Raw genomic sequence first — 16555 nt, forward strand, 5'->3', positions numbered from 1 at the left:
CAACTCAGGATATTCTGTGATCCTGAGTCTATGTAACCATAGTGGTAGCTCAGTGGTCTGCTGAGACAGCTTCATGCATCTTTCTGCACTGCTGAAAGTTGTGGGAATTTATTAGTCTAATGATTTGAGTTTTGTAATTAGGTGCATAGACCTGGTTGATGACAAGGCTTTTATTATTTCTTCCCTTCCTCCCCCATACCCTCCCTGCCCTGCCCTGCCCTGCCCTGCCCTGCCCATTTTGTTCTGCTAGAATTTTTCTGCATCTTTCTTTTTGTTCTCAGTGTAGATTTTCTGTCTGGTCATAAGAATATCAAAATGTGCTATATGCTATAGCAGCCTTTTGAAGGTCTTTATTTACTCTTTGTTAGTTACGTTGTTGGTAAGTATTTTTATTACAGTTTTGTTGATGAGATAGTTAATGCTTTCTAGCTCTAGTAATTTTGTTTATTTGTCAGTCATTATCACACAAGTTAGCTGAAGAAATAACAGGAGCCCCAGTCACTGGTTAAATATTGAAGCAAAGTGTAACTTGGCTGTTTTGGGAGAAGGGAGAAGCTTTGAAGGTGTTGCTGATCATGTATCTTGGTTGTTCTTGTATCTATCAGAAGCAGGTAGAAGAGCCTTTGGTGGAAACATAGTTCAGAAATGCAGTTGTAGGTCAGAGGGGAACAGTGTATGTACTACTCACTTGGTGAGACTTCTAGATGTGCCATTTCAAGGATCTTGGAGTTGTGCCTGGAGACTTAACTTAGGATTTTGCCAGTGTGCTAAAAGGGCACAATACAAAGCCCATTAATGTCAGTGGAACAATCCCCATAGATTTAAATGAACTTTAAATCAGGATAAGCAGTATTCTTTCTGAGTCAGTATTCTTTCTGAGTCATAGATGGACTCACACAGGAGAAGAGATATTTGAAGCTAGAATAAAACAGACCTAAGATCCCAGCAGTAAATCTCACTGGGTATGATTTGATAGGCCTAAAATGGCACTATGCTTTGTTTCATACTGGTGTTAGTGGATAACATGAGCTGATTACTTCTGGAAGACTTGCAGAACAAGTTTGTGTGGACAGAAAGACCCCTGTATCTCACAGTAGGCTGTCTAGGAGGAATCACACAGACTGCATTCCTTTTCTAGCAGCTATATGGTTTTCCTACTTTTAGAAACTGTCTTGTGTCTGCACTTTTTTATGTTCTAGAGTGGAGACAGACTTTACTAATTCCTTTTCACAGTGCAAATTTTAATGTCATGAGCCATTGATGAATTCATATTTTCTGATGGAAATGAACAGTACTTTTTAGATACAAAATTAATTTTATCTCAAACAATAAGGACTAGTTCCTTTTAAAGAAGGATTTTCTGTTGCTTGTACAACTACTCTAGCTTGGGAGAAAATAAGCTGAGATTCTGTCTCAAAGTACTTTGTTTACCTAGTATATCCTACAAATCTCTTGCCATGAGAATCGTGGTATGAGAAAGAACTGCTGTGAGAAATGAAGTAGTGCAGCAAAAATTGTTAGTTTTCTAATGTACAGTCAGTGTGTTTTTATTGCTGTTGTTGTTGTTTTCCATTTTAGCCAGGAGGTACAAATTTTATATTGCATAGCATACATATAAAAAAAAAAATCAACAAGAAAAATCAAAGGAATGATTTTGTAGTTGATATATGTTCTAGCAATTTAATTGTCAGGTAATCATCTATATGATGATGGGTTTTCTTTAAAAAAAATTAAAAAAAAAGAAAAAAAAAAAGAAAAGAAAAGGAAAATCCCATCAAAAGGAAGGAAGATCAAATCAGGTATTATCTTCCTAGAAATAAATGATTGCATTATGATTATTATCATAATGAGTGAAAGACCAATGTTAAAACCAACCATGTTAATTTAATTTTGGTATTTAATGACTTCTGAACATTTAATTATATGACCACAATTTGTTTTTGACATATTTGCTTGCAAAGACCAAATGAGAGCAACACACAAGAATACATTGGATTATCTTTTTCTTAATTTTCTTGAAGCAAATCTTGTAGTCAGATAATGAAAATATGTCAAAAAGGTTTCAGAACATGAAAAAAAGTTTGAAAATATAGACAATCTAGTAATTATTTAGTTCCACAGTTCATGCAAGAGTGAATAAAAACAGAAGAAAAATAAAAATGTAGAAATGGATAAACATAAAAAGGCTTTATGTTATATATTTTCTCTTGGTATCTCAGAAAAAAAAAAAAAACAACAGACCTATAGAAAAATAATGCATTAATTTGTAATTTTCTTACATGTCTCTCTAAACCTCTAAAATTTAGAAGGTTTTTTTGTTGTTGTTTGTTTGTTTGTTTTTTCAGAAATTTGCTGTATTCAGTATATCATATACTATGACTTATAAAATAACTTGAATCACAGAGTTTTACAGTAGCTTGACTCCCTGGTACAAAGGAGGAAGTTGAAGACCTGACTACATGTTAAATATGTATTAGCATTGTTTTGAACACTTCTGAAAAAATCATGTCAAACATTTGAAGAAGTTATGCCTAGTTTTAATATTTTTACAGCCCCTCTTACTTTCTGGCTAGATCTCTAATTTTTACTTTAGTTTAGTGGTGCAGTCATAGATTAATAAATATGATAACCTACCATTTAGAAGGGGGAAATTATATGCTGTTGGAAATAGTTGTGTTGAACAATTTACTTGTGCTTATCCTTGCCTATGCCATATAGATATATGAAACAGCAGTCGTGGCTTGTGATTTCTTTTTAAACCAAGCAAATATGAACATTTTATTGTGGGAAATGCCACTGCAAATGTAGAAATAAAATTTCCTATGGACTAAAGAAACTCAGTGGGCAGAGGACAGTGACTTGGTAACAGGAAGAGTTGATGTTCAATTGGCAGTGACCTCTTACCTGTTAGCAAAAATCACATATTTCTGGTAAGGAGGGAATTACACAGTTGAACAGACATCGCTATCTGCAGCTCTTTTGACAGATTCTCAGTGCTGCAGAAAGGATATGTAGCTACCTTGATTTAATGCCATTTTTTCTTGTGGTCTTCTTATTATCTACTCCTAATTCATATAGATTTTGGAACCACTGAAGGTAGAACTTAGATATAGCTGGGAATTTATATTACAGAGCTGCTGTCATATATAAAGTCCCATCAAATGTACAGTTTTTCAGGATTTAGGGAGGGAGAGAAAGTGATGTCATGGATAAGAGAGTAGTTTTTTGATTTACTATTGAAATTCTTTTGTTTTGCCTCTTGTTTTACCTTGTTGGGTTGGTTGTTTGGTTTGGATTTTGAGAGGAAACCTGAAAAATTGAAATCTTGAACAGGTGAAATAAGTGTTCTTAGAAAAATCACAATCAGTATGTGAGATGCCATTTTAAGAAGCTCACAAAAAAGAATATTGTTTTCTTACACAAGTTCTCTGAAACTGAATTGATACTTATGCTGTAATATAATATATGAAGGGTACATAACTGGCTCAGTTTTAAGACTAATTGCACATCACATTTCATTGCTAGATCTGCCAGTGTCCATGATGTTTGTGCATTATTACAAAGGAAGTGCCAAAGAATGAATAATATGCCTTATATTGGCATAAGTAATTAGGTTTGTGTGTTTACAAGAAATCAGAACACTTTTCAACATCAAAGGGATTAATTCAAGAGTTAAAACATGTACAGCTAGACTAAGAACAACTCTGGAATAAATTTCTGCTTCTCACACTATATAGAAGGAGATGTGAAAACTAACACTGGGTACCATATAGTAATGGCTGATGTCTCCCATCACCCAAATGAACTGCGCTGCCGCCAACCAAGCGGAAGATCCATTCTCTTTTGTTGCAGCTGTTCCATTTTGGACAGTATTGTACAGTCATCTGGAGAAGAAGTGTGTTTACATTGGAAAAGAGTACCAAAAAGCCTTGATTATTACAGGTCAGCTTTCTCTCAACAATCTTTTTCAGCCTTAAGACATTAAAAACAAACAAAAAACATGGCCAGATAAGGGTTTTCTTTTACAATAAAGTCCAATTATCTACTACAATAGATAATTCATACTATAATCATGTTCTTATACTCACCTCTCCTTTTATTAGCGCTGTCCATGTCTGAAATTTTTACTATTCCTTTTAGGCACTGCCTCACAGCTTCATTTTCTGATCGTTAGAAATCTTCTAATTTACAGTGCAATTTTCAGACCAAATTACATAGCTTTGTTCTAGTGCTGATATTGTCTTTTAGTTTTAATACCCCTTCCCTCTTGTGTTTGTTCCCAGGCGTATTTATAGGGAATAATCACCTACCCTCTTATCTTATGTTTTGCTAGGCTAAACAAGCCAAGTTCTTTCAGTCAGTCATGTAAAGCTCAGTCTCCTTTGTTTGCTATGCACTAATTCTCTTTCCAAAGAATTATCAGAAGATACAGTCATTGGAGAATAAAGTTTCAGTGTATGCTGCAGAGCATTCACAAAAGCCTGCCAAACTTATTTCAGGCATGAGCCTAAAAGTTTGCTCCAGGTAACTGTTTTTAAGATACAGTTAATTCAATCCGTAAGTCAAAATTGCAGGTAACCTAACGTCAATGATAACAATGCTACTCTACAGAAATTTCTGGAAAATTAGATTGGTCTAATTCACAGTGCAGCGCAGTCTAAGCTGGGAAGACTATTTTCCTTGCAGAAAAGGAAACGAACCAAATTTTAAAAAAAAGACAAGCAAACAAACAGACAAAAACCCTAGGAATATATAATTACCTCAATAAAAATACCAAACATCTACCCTCCCTTTCCCTCAAACAAACAAACAAAACACACAAAACCAAAAAGAAAACAAACAAAACTATGAAAATGAAATCTATTTGCTTGTCTCTGAGGTATTACTATGGGACCATATTTCAGGAACACCTGGTGGCAGCATTTGTGTGACTGGGGTCTATGAGAGGAGGCTATGAGCTGCCCTGGCTGGGCCTATCACAGCCAGTGTGGCAGGCAATGGAAACAGCCCACAGGGCCCCATCACCACAGCAGACAGGGCAGCTCGCAGTGCTGCCACTCAAGTATGTTATGTTTAAGGAAGGGCAGCAACCACAAGAGACGTAAAATGTGACAGAAAGACACCTGAGGTGTAAAAAGTGTATGAGGAAAGGAGGAGAAATGGAGAAGACACTTCTCCAAGGAGACACTTCTGCAAGGAGAGGCTCTATGAAGAAAGTAATTCTGTCGGACCTGGGCACATGGAGTAGGAGACCACATATGAGTGGGAATGACCCTGTGGCACTGTGAACTACAGTGGAGTTCATGCCAGAGTTGGGACAGCCCAAAGGGATTGCAGCCAGTGGAGGAGACCACACTGAGACAGGGAAGCCCCATAAGGGACAGTGAATCATAGAGGAGCCCACACTGGGGTAAGGATTCCCCTGAAGGACTGTGGCCCATTGAGAAACAGATGGGCCCACGGTGCAGAGGAAACAAATGAAAAACACCAAGCAGCAAACAAAAATAAGTAAGAAGCAGGAAATGGCAGAAATAAAATAAAATAAAATTAAAATAAAATAAAATAAAATAAAATAAAATAAAATAAAATAAAATAAAATAAAAACCACAGCAGCCTGCAGTGCCAGATGACACTGAAGAGCTTGGAAGCAGCTGAGTGTAGCCCTTGGCAAAAACAAAGGACACTGAGACTAGAAAAGAGAGAGGAATGTATTTAAACAAAGTTGAGTTTGGGAAAGGGGAAAGTAAAGGTCATGTTTACTACATGTTTGTCTAATTATTTGTTGTCTTTTTTTTTTTTTTTTTTTTTCCTCAATACCCAGATCAATAATTAAAAGCTTACAAAGGAAATCAACTGAAATTTCCTCTGTTGAGACTGCTTTGTCTGTGGTGATCCAACAAATTATTGAAGCTGGTATTTGGGATCAAAATTCCACTTTAATCATGAAAGTATCATATTTAGATCCTCAGAACTGAAGCATGGCTGTCATTCTGCGGTGACCTAAAATCAGCTGTCTCTAAGTTTCTTATAGTATATAAGCTTCCTAACTTTGAAGGGCATATCCATCAGAACCGTAACTCCATCAGGCCCATCTCTGTGTGCAAGGCTCAGGGGCTGCAATGGTAACAAAGAATATAAAACCGTAATTCACTTCTGTCCTCTGAAGGAAGTTCAAAGAAAATCTGAATCAGTTTCACTCATTTGTTAGTTAAATATTGTAATTGTCCGGCAGCTGCATCATAAGGCAGCATGCTCTCAGCCCTTTCTTTTGAAAACCACTCTGTGCGGCACAGTCAGACTGTGCCACATTGTTAAGAACAAGACATATTTTGACAGGAACTGGAGCTCTTCTAAGACATTTTCACTACTAGTTAGTATATGCCTCTGAGTGATACTGGCCTCCAACACTGAAAGGACAATTCCTGCCCCAAGGATTTGAGGCAGATTTAGGAGCCAAGTCTGAAAAATGTAAGGTCTATTCAGGTGGACAAGTGCTTTAAAAAGCACCATCAGCTGAAGCAGCCTTACCACACTGAGTGACAGATCCTCTCCTGATGTAGCTTGTAGAGGGACCAATCTATGGGAGTGGGGTTTGAGCATAATTCTCAGTAACTCTGTTTCAACAATAAAATAAAGCAAGATAAGGGTGAGATTCATGTCACTCACTTTAAAGATCTGCTTCTGAGTGTCTTATCCTAGTTCGTCTTGTAATCCATGAAAATAAATGGATATTTCTGGATTACAGACAATCCAGTCTATTTAGGCTTTTGCTGTAATGTAGTTCTCTGTTCTTATTTGTTGATATTGATAGTGATGAAGTGTGTAGGATCAGAGGTAGATGTCTACATCTTAAACTTATGCTTCAGAAAATCACAAGGATGAAAAGCACTCTATTAAGCCACAGTCTGTAATACTTATATAGAACTTTATGATAACTAGTAGCAGTAGTTTCTACAGCTTTAAAGTATTTTTCGCTTCAAGCACAATATACGCTTAAATGTGTTTTTTTTTTTTCTTCTGTGACTTTTTTAATCTATCTCTGTATGTATATACTTCTTAGTGATGTTTTACTGACTCTGTAATTTTTATCATGTCTTACAATATTTGCTGATACATTTTTATTTAGCACAAAAATAGGTGAGCTGAAACCAGTGGAGTCATGATAGTTTATTGTAACTGAGACTCTTAAATGCCAGCTCACTGAGCCACATGTTTATATGAGAATATCTTTTTCTTGTGTTATTGTAAGTTTCTAGGCATCATCGATGTTTATGAGAACAAATCTTTCTCTCATTCTTTCTTTAATTGTTTTGTTCTTTCATCCTCAATTCAGATGAAATCAACTTCCCAATGAAAGTTTAGTCTAGTGTCTAAATTATATATCTGATTTCAGGAAGCGATTATATCACTACTGAAGTAAGAAAAGAATTGCAATCTTCTATCAGGTAAGTCATATGTTTTCTACAGCATATATAATTTGTTTTATATATATACACACGCATATATACACGTGCTTTTATACATGAATTTAGCTGTCACACCTAACACTTAAGTAGACAGGAAAGAAAATTGTTTTTGGTATAATAATGCAGCTTTCATATTGACTTGAACAACTTACTTTGTGGAGCTAAATGTGAGAACTACTGAGTTAATAAATATGTTTTCATTGCTACAATGAGATACCACCAAATGCAAAGCTTTTAACCAATTTCATGTCCTCAAATGTATCTTTTTTAATACACAGGGTTGTTATATTTTTTTTTTTATTTATATTTTTTTTAAGTGCCATACTTATTAGATGATGGATTTATGGTTTACCTCCAAACAATACAAATTTACAATATCTAATAGTTCTTAGAGTAGTTTAGGGCCCCTAAATTGTCTGCAGGTCTGTATTTCTTTTTGTCATCAAATCTCAAGAGGAATGGACTAAAGGAAAAAAAAAAAATCAGTCTGCAAAACAGTCAAACAGCCAGTGTATTATTGTAAATAATGTTACAGGTATGCAAATTTGTATGTGTGGATTTCTTTTAACTTTATGCTTTGGCCAGAGGAAGTATAACAAAGTGGGGAAGGTCATTTCAAGAATCAAAATGCAAAAATGCATTTTGTCTAAATAAATTGCTGAAAGTCCATTTAAGCTAGGTCACAGCTGATTCATCCTCCCTTCCCTACTGCAGCCAAGTTGAAATCTGCTACCTTGACAAAATTTGAGATCTGATTGACTTACCAGATTTACCTGCACTTAATCACCTGTTTGTGATATTGGTAGTGATGACTGATAAAGCTTCAGAATTCATATCTCACTAAAATCCATGCTTCTTTAGTTGTTACTGCTTGCTTATACCAGGGCAAGGCATTTGGACATCAATCTATATAACTAGGTTTTCCTTTTAGATAGAAAAATTGAGGTGTACAATCCAAATTCTGTGTTAATCTTGAATGAATTCTTCAGTTTATTGCATTGGTGAAATGGACTGGAAAAGATCAAAGGAAAATATTTACATAGAGAAGAGTGATTTATTTTATAATAGTAAGATATCTTTACAAATTAATTCCAGTTTGCTCAAGTAGCTAGACTATCTTCATAAAAACAACAATGAATGTCACTAGAAATTATGTAGTATTTTATGTTTTGTATGTGGTAGAATCATTAGTGGGCTCTTTATGTGATGGTGCAATAGATGTCTAGATTGATTCTCACGTAATTATCTTCATGAATAATACCTTTATCATCTTAAAGTATTTCTGAAAAATCTTTTCTAAAGGTCTGAAAAATCTGCTACTAGTTTATATATATAAACTGATACTATTAGAACTGTTGAACCTTCCAGATAAGTCAAGAATAGAGCTGTTTAGGGTTTTCAGTTAAAATGTTTATCCCCCTACTAAAAAGTAACATTTTGACAAAGAAGCCTTTTTGCTTATTAAGTCGTTTAGCTATAATGATTTTAAATGTAAAAATGTTTGAAGAAACATTCATTTTTAAGAGTGCTGTTTTAATTGTTCACGGGTTATTTATTTATTTATTTATTTATTTATTTATTGGAAATCATTCTCAAGTTTCAGTCCAAGTATAATTAAAATAAATAAAAATATTTTAGAGTCAGATTTATTTATTTATTTATTTATTGGGGTATTGGAGGGGGGGGTATTTGATAGACAGACATAGCAAAATTCATTGAAATTCCTAAAGTTAAGCATATGATAGACTTTGCTGAAACCTGCAGTTTGGAGATAAAGTGAGAGACAAATGCAGTAGCTGAAATCACTTACTGAGGTCAAAAGTGGAAAAGTGAATGATACTAAATCTTAAATGATGCCATAAAAATGATATGGTAACATGTATTCAAAGATATATTGTATTAAGAAGTGCAGAATGGAATTTTCTACACATAGGATTTAACAAATCATGTTGGTTTCATTTGGTAATCAAAAATATTCATGGGATTGGGGAGAAGCATGGAAAATATCTAAATGAATATCAGAAGTAGCTTTGCTAATGGAAAGAGCACACTGATAGGCTTGTTGTAGAAAATGCTGCAGGAGATACATTTAATAGTGATCAAGGATAAATAGGAATAACAAATGTTACAAAGAAAGGACATATTTCTCTTGAGGGGACTAAACACATGCAACAACAACAACAAAAACAACAAAAAGTGTAAATAAATAGCAAAAAAATCATGAGATCAAGATTTTTAATCATAAGGGAATGTTAACTATTTCTGCAGGTTTAATATTATTCAGGGAATCTATAAAAGGAAACCACAAGGAATTTTGACCAGTGTCAATGAAAAGGAACTGAGAAGGTATCTTCTGAAGTTTTTCACCTCTTCCAAAATGTAACTATTTTTAAACCAAGAAACCGGTTTCCTGATGAAGCAGTTATTGATGATGTAAAATTTAGCAGTGTGAAGCACATAGACAAGTTTTGCACTGTAAAAAGTACCCATGCATCTATAGACTGCTAGATAGTTTTTACCGACATGAGTTAGATTAAATGTTAAGATTTGTTTAATAAAGACATCATGCATATTGGGGCATGGGTTGATGGCAAATTATGTAATAGTTTAATGCCCCCATTATCTTCTAAGAAATAAAGATGATCAGAACACAACTTTTGTCACTTCGTACAGAGGAAAATTTTGGTCAATATATTGAGAAGAAAAATAAGCGCTGATATTCGTTTGCCCAAAAATAATGCCTGACACATCCTTCCAGGGTCACTTTGTGGTCTGCGGAGGGGGGGAAAGGGAAGGAGGTATTTTGGGGCTATGATACTTCACATCCTGAGGTAGGTATCTAAAACAGGGCAGATGAATGACCCTTAGAAGGGAATTCTAGACTGCTGACATCTCTTTGTCTGATTGTCTCTTTTCTTACAGAGTTAGGTGAGATCAGCAGCAGCTCTAATTCTTTGTTACTTGCTGGGGTAAATAGCAAGTTATCCCTGCTTGATGGCTACAGTAAAGGTGCCTTATGCTTCTGGCTCCTGTCTGGACCCTGTGGGTGTGCTGCAGGGCCAGGCTTAGTGCGTAGGTGCTGCTGCAGGTGAAGTAGGTAGGATGCAAAAATCAGAAAGGGTCAGAGCACAGTATAGTTCTGGTGGGGACAGGCTTCACTGTCTGCAGCATGCATGCTGTTGTGGATGAGAGTAAACTCATACCAGTGAAATCCATGCAGGTTGTCTGCAAAGAGGGTGGAGAGATGAGGGCTGAGAGAGAAGGCTGTTTTAAGAAATTTCTGCTTAATGTTAATGGGCTGCTCTTTTCGAAACTTGAAACTGGGAACAATTCAATGAAATTACTGACAGTAAACAAAAAAGGTTCCAACATTGTGAATATAAGAGAAAAGTAACTGCACTATTTATTTATTTATTTATTTTTGTAAATAATACCATCAATATCCTTTTTTTTTTTTTGAAGATATCCTAACTTTTCTTTGAAACATCTTAACAAATGCATATGAAGATTAGAAAGAATTATATTAAAAATCATTACAAAACATAAACAAGCATGTACAATTGCCTTTAGAAAAGAGAGAGAAAGATAATAAACTTGTTCTTTTTGCATGGTATATACGTTCAGTGTTTGCCCAGGCACAGGAAATGTAGGAAGTGTCTCATGTAGGTTTCAAGTATGTGTGTTTATAAATATGTATAAATATACAGATACAGGAAAGTTTCTGAAATTTTGGATTGCTCTAGCTTTACCATTAAGCTAATACAACTAGCTTTTTTTTTTTTTTCTTCTTCCCTTTTCCCTGTTAATTTCATTGTCACAACAAAAAAATAAATATATAAATAGATAAATAAAAGGATGGTGACAGTGGGGTGGGAGAGAGAAAAACAGTGATTCTGCAGAAGAGCCCTGCTGCCATTCTTCCTTCATTACCCTCCAGCTACCTGAGTGTTTTCTCCATCCCCTTTTATCTAGGTGTGACACTGGGTGGTTACAGTGTCAGATAGGAAGTGCTTTTCAGGATCTGTTGGATAGCTGCACAGCTAGCATGCTTGTTACACAGCTGTGTTAAAGCCTGAATAGTTGGGTGAAAAAGAAGTTGCTAAAAATGAGATTTGTGTGCAAAGATGCCTACCATTTTGAAAGGAAACTAATACTGTTTTCAGACTGAAAGCTAAGAGATGCATTTTCGGTGGTACCAATAAATTGCTACTACTCAAAAAGAACATCAGAAGAAATGTAATCCTGTTTGGCAAAAACTGTATTTTATGTTGTGAAAGTCAAATTATGTTAAGACCATTCAGACAACACTGAAGTTATCCTTTTATTTGAACACTGTGATAATGCCTGTGTTTTTATCTACACAGTTAGAATTGACATAGTTAAACTGCAATGAAATAATGCACCCTAAGGTTTAGAAAAATCTGTTCACAGAAATCAAAAAGGATAATTTGTACTTATTTGATTGTTTGTATAATATCAGAGACTCTGTGTCGGAATCATAATACATTAAAAAATTTGATCTTAATAAAAACATCTATACTCAAGCAGTTAAGTGAACCAATCTTAAGGCAATTTTAGAGCCATTCAGGTATTTTTGCATTATATAGACTTGAACTTTCACTCCTTTATACTTGTATGTACTCAGGCTTAGTTTATTAAATAAAGACTAGCTGCATATATAGAGTCTGTGACAGCTGAGGATAAATGATGTGTCTGACAAATAACTGAACTAACTGAAATCTTTTATTATTATTATTATTATTATTATTATTATTATTATTATTATTATTATTATTATTATTATAGATAGACTTGGGTTTTTATTTATTTATTTATTTATTTTAATCTGTCCTCTCTGAACATGTAGCAAGGCTGGCACAAACTTTCTTTGAATACACAATATTCATTATTCATTATCTGAATAAAGGTAGATGGTCCAGCCATATGGTCCCGCTTAAAGTTTGCTAGCAAATACACAGGCACACCCCATGCACACCAAGTTTAGGGAAATAAACAGACACTCAGCCCCCCAGCAACTGGCACCAGGTGAACAGGCCGTGTGTGACCCTCGACCCTGCTCCAAGCCACCAGTGCTCACCTTGCTCACGCCGGTCCCCGACTCTAGCCAGTTTGGGAGCGCACACCACTCCCACCCTGTGTCTGTGGGTAGAAGAACCCACTCACTCCAGTAGCTGATGCTAGTGCCCCACTCACTCCAGCACCTGGGCACCACAGTGCTCACAAGCCTGAGCACCCTGGCTTGACTTCAGCAGTTGGCACTGGTTTCACACACACACAGGTCCCACCAGTGACTGATGCTGAGACCCCTACACTCACTCCAGTATCCAACACCACATCCCACAAAGCGCCTATACCCACAGCCTGACTCCAGTAGCTGCCATCAGTTTCAGTCACACACATGCTGGTATTGCCAGCAGCTGGCACATGGTGCTTGTAGCACATACACATGGGAAAGAGAGTGTGAATACAGAGAGAGAGAGAGAGTTAAGAACGATTTAATGAGAAAAAAATGTTTTCAAAAAATAGGGTAATAGAGAAATTTGATATAAAATGGGAGTTGGCTCAAAAGCTCTGCAGATTTATTTTATTTTATTTTATTTTATTTTATTTTATTTTATTTTATTTTATTTATTTATTTTTTCTATGTTGGAATGTGTGTCCCTCAGAATATTCTAGGAGTTCTTGGGGATTTGATTTGTAAGAATAAATATAAAATTTATAATGGTTTGTTCACACTACTAATTTTGCAAGCAACCTATGCAGTATTACATCATGCTTGCATGCAGCCTGCTTTGTGTATTCAGTGTTTTGCTTTGAATGGTATAAAATGAGAGAAAATTGACACAGACTACAAAAATGTACATAGCCACCTGAACTGTCTAAATGTGTGACCAGCTGTACTCATTCCTAACTGGTGTTTCTTACTGGTCTTTAAAGACCTCAAGTGACAGAAGACCTATATTGCCTCCATACAATCTATTCTAGTGCTTCCCTCTCTACCTTGTTTTCGAATGCCTAGTTTGACTCTTCCTTGCTGCAAAGAGATTCTATTACTAACCTGGGCTAGGAAACAGAGAGACAATGTTTATTTGTTCAATTTACAAGTGATGCCAAGTTGAAAGGGGTTGAAAATACACAGAAGCAGAAGATTAGAATTCAAAACAACTGGTAAAATTATTTGGAAAACAAATAAACAAAAAAGGCTTGAAGTATTGTAAGGATAATAGTAGAGTAACACAATGAACTGTTCAATGCTTTGCTGCCACCTGGTAATGTTTTCAACATGAATGTGTTCCCTACCTTGTTCCTGAGAATACTATGAAAGTCTTCATTTTCATCTAGGGATTTTAAAAACCTGCAGTCACCTTCTAGGAAAAGAAAATACCTTTGCACAGAAATGCAAGCAGTGATGTGAACTAGAAGGAGTCTGAGACAGCTCAAAGGAACTAGAAATTCTACTGTAAATTCTAAAGATCTGACTACAGCATTTTTCCTAATGGTAAGAATTGTTAAATACTATGTATATTTCCACTGAATCTCATTATGTTGTTCACTGTAAGAGCAGTTTACTTGGAATGCATCAAGAGAAACATGTCAAGAACAACACAAAATGTATTAGTAGGTATTAGTATGGAATTATATTCCTGAGGTAAAAATCAAACTTGACTTCCATTAAGCCAAATGCACAAATCACTCGTTCTATGGGTCTGTGCAGTGTTACACAGAAGGCTAATAAATTCGCCTCATGTTTTATTTATTTATTTATTTATTTTGAAATGAAAGGCAGCTGTGTAGGGAATCCCATCTCCAGTGCTTACTTTCCTATCTATTTGTCTTTAAATTTTCTGTTATCATTATGCATTTAATTTTGTGAATCAATATTATATCTGTACAAATGTTGCAGTACAGAAAGCTATGATTTTTTTTTATTTTTTATTTTTTGTATGAAACCAATGAGCCTGCTGAGATCACTATAATTTTAAAAATAAATCTGTCATTAAACACCACATTGTGTTTGTGATATACTTGTCACAGGCTTAATCATTTGGAACAGAATTCTAATCATATTATTTGTGAATGTGTATAGCTACATATATATGTGTGTGTGTTGCATGTGGATAGAATGGGGAGAAGAGACCAGTTGTCACTGTCTAGCTTCTTATTTTCCCAGACTTCAAGTTTCACTTGTTTACAGCTACTAAGAGGCTGAAAAAGTCACATCCAAAGTACTGAACTAGAAAATGTTTCTCTTCAGGGATAATCGTTTCTTGAATATGATAACAGAAAAGAGGAGATGCAAATGCATTTTTGATAACGTTGTTAATATTTTAAAAGGGAAAACTGTGAGGTATATTAAGCTAACATTTTTATGAAATTAATGTTATATATTAATATCTCAGTTAATGACATATGGAAATTTACATTTTCCCACCTACCTTTTAGCTGCCTCTTATCTTTACCCTAAATTTTTCAAAATCTCACTGGAAAATTGTGGATGAAATTGTCTCTCTATCAAGAGAAGTGAATAGAATTTTCCCCTTGGTAGAGGCTGTAGGTTAATTAATAGTCTAATAAAGGGAAATTATACTTACTAAAAATAACAAGAGACTATCTTCATATTGACAAGACATTGAACATCATTCTTTATTCTTTTTAGTCATCATTGCTTTTAGTTACAAATATATTTGTTGGTTGTAAACATTTGAAAATAGAGGAAGTAGTATAAAATATTTCTGAAAGAATGTTAAAACCAGGTGTAGGACTTTGATTTGATTTACAATCAATGAAGCAATGAATGAATGAATAAATAAATAAGGGGCATACATATTGTGGAACAAAAAAAGCTCAGAATCAAAAACAGTTGTACTTTATTTATTTTTAAATGTTTGTAGTAAAACTGATGTGCAGTTGTAATCAGTTTTCTGATAGAGTTTTTATTACTATTATGCCAAAAGTTGGTGTCACAGAATACAATATGATTTATAAAGGCTTATTTGAAAAAAGCAGAATTAGAAGATAAAAAGGTGAGGGACTGTATCATTAAAATGACACCATTTTACTGTGTCTAAATAATTGTAACAAAGAACGATTAATTTCAGCAGTTCATGCTTTGCCACTTAAAATCCAATGGACAACCATGACATTAAAATCTATTTTTTTTTTCTCAAAAGATACTTCAAATATGAAACATCTATTGGATGGAAATAGTCACAATAATAGTAACCTTTTGAAATAACTTGTTTAATGTATTTGAAAGTCTGATGGTTTGATGGCCTTTTTTGTTGATAGCCTTAGACTTCTCTGAAGTCAATGAATGAAATGTCAGTGAAAATAGAAGTCTATCAGTGCTTAATTCTCTCTGATCTTTACAGTTGCTTGTGTTTTCTTATTACCCCAGATGACATAAAAGCATTTCATTTTCAAAAAGAAGATGAAAAAGAGAAACTACTCCAGCATCAAAGAAAAAAGTACAAGGAATTAGAATGCACAACATAGTTAAGTGGAACACATTCACACTGAAAAAAAAAAAAGAAAAAAGTAATTGTGTCAAATTTCAAAGCAGATAAGAACACATTGACAATTCCAAGTCATTTGGTGAGTTTGTGACAAAAACTACAATTAACCTATGGATTACCATTTATAAGAAATTGTTTAAATAGTTAACTTCTCTGTCTAAGCAAATGTCATGAAAAGTGTTGAATCTTTTTAAGCATATGTATGAATTGGATAGAAGAATAAAATTAAATATGAATTCCTCTTGCAAAATCCAAACTGGAATTGCATTGATATGAGGAACTTAGAAAGCATTGGAGAAAAAAAATAAAAAAATAAAAAATAATGGCTGGACATTAACAACCTCCTTTAAAACAAAAGACAGTATATATATTCAAAAGGAGGAGGCTATATAAGGGTTCAGTTTGGAAAATAACATTCATGATGCTCATCTTTGTTGCATGTTCTTCTACAGCTATTTGAAAACATATATTGTTAAAATCAGCTAAGGTATTTTCAGATGTGAAGTACCCAATATTTTCTTTAAAAGATAATTTCAATATATCTTTTTTTGA

The 16555-nt window shown here is 34.5% G+C and overlaps 1 long non-coding RNA gene across 1 annotated transcript in view; it reads left to right on the top strand.

Moving 5' to 3' along the window:
* Positions 1–16325, top strand: part of LOC106015418 (uncharacterized) — a 31538-nt gene extending 15213 nt beyond the window's left edge. The window contains exons 3-5 of the long non-coding RNA XR_011804265.1: positions 7394–7445; positions 13830–13986; positions 15886–16325. This is a non-coding gene — a long non-coding RNA (uncharacterized lncRNA). The remainder of the gene's footprint in view (positions 1–7393; positions 7446–13829; positions 13987–15885) is intronic.
* Positions 16326–16555: the final 230 nt, after the last annotated feature.

The sequence above is a fragment of the Anas platyrhynchos genome, chromosome 1 (assembly GCF_047663525.1).
Source record: "Anas platyrhynchos isolate ZD024472 breed Pekin duck chromosome 1, IASCAAS_PekinDuck_T2T, whole genome shotgun sequence".
Classification (NCBI taxonomy): domain Eukaryota; kingdom Metazoa; phylum Chordata; class Aves; order Anseriformes; family Anatidae; genus Anas; species Anas platyrhynchos.